Genomic DNA, 1,414 nt, shown 5'->3' with positions numbered 1-1,414 from the left:
GCCTACTTATTAATCATTAAAGAATACAGACTATCAAAATAATCCATAGTTAACTGAAATTAAGTAATCACATATTAAAATTACACCACAATATTGCTCAGATCTCAGAACAGATGGAGAAGTCAAGCAGGGAGTTTTTAAATAGTTTGTTTCAGCAACTTTTTAATCTTGTTGCTGCTTAATTTTCAGAAACTCACTAAGATAATTACTGACATATCATACTCTGTGCTTAGGTATGCACTGCTGAAACATAGCTTTTTATATTTATATTCTCCTGTGAGATCTGTGGATCCACTCTCAGCTAGGAAGGCAAGATGAAAACATCTTGATGACAGTGCAGGAGGTCTGACCAGACTTCTCTCTCTGCTGCTCCTTATGGTAGTAAGGAGTAAGTTGCAGTAACTGTAGTGGCTCTTAGGCATCAGCTTTATCTACTCTTTGATTCCTCTTTTTTCCCCACAGCCAGTTAAAATTAAGAGCAATCCATATGGCTCTCCTTTGGTTGGAATGACTGATGCAAGAAGCTGTACTAGGAAGGTAAAAGGCATTTAATGGCAGCTCTGGAAATATAAACAGTTTCCAAGGAGGTGTAACCATTTTAATAAGCTTGGAGTTGATCACTAGCCCCGCCCATCAATACTTGGCAACGTGAGGGAGATGAGGATGATGCACAGCACTGCTCACTGAGCTCAGTAAGAACCCCACAAGGACTGTGAGAGTATCCATCTCTTGAAAAGGTAAAAGTCCAGAGAAATGCAGGAACTAAAGAGCCAGAAGAACTGAGAAAACACCCGACAACAAGGAGCAAAGTCAAGCTGAACACACACATCTTCCTTTCAGACACACTACGGTGCTTGAGCAATTCTTTCACTGAGTAAATACCACAGGTAAGGGGGGTGAGACTGGACTGCTCACAGGTTGAAAACTCTTCCTGCATCTTACTCTGAGATCTTAACACTCTCATAAGGTTTCACCACACATGAAATGCCTTCTGCCTCAGCAGCATGGGCTTTTGACATTTTCAGTTAAGAAAAAAGTATTCAAGAACATAGGGATTTAAAATGGCATATATCCATAATATAAAAAGCGTGGACTGCCTTCTGATGTACATGCTATCATAGCTAAGACCTGCAACAAACTTGTTTCCCAGAGGTAACAGGTTGGTCAGAGATGTGATAAATAAGTCACTACCAAGACTTTCCACACCACATTTTATTACTGAAAAGTAGATAGATTACATTTCTCCCTCTGTTTTATAGATACCATAAAACTACTGCAGACCTCACAGCTTCATTGTGGAGCCCAACTCATTCAGGTTTGCAAACCTGACTTGCTAAATTTGAATGGCACCATTTTTAATCCATTCTGGAAAATGTTTGGAGTAAGTTATTCTGCCACAGGCATTTTAATTAGT

The sequence above is a fragment of the Myiozetetes cayanensis genome, unplaced genomic scaffold (genome assembly GCF_022539395.1).
Source record: "Myiozetetes cayanensis isolate MyiCay16 unplaced genomic scaffold, myiCay2020 scf2-11, whole genome shotgun sequence".
NCBI classification, from domain to species: Eukaryota; Metazoa; Chordata; class Aves; order Passeriformes; family Tyrannidae; genus Myiozetetes; species Myiozetetes cayanensis.
Note: the sequence above shows the minus strand (reverse complement) of the source record.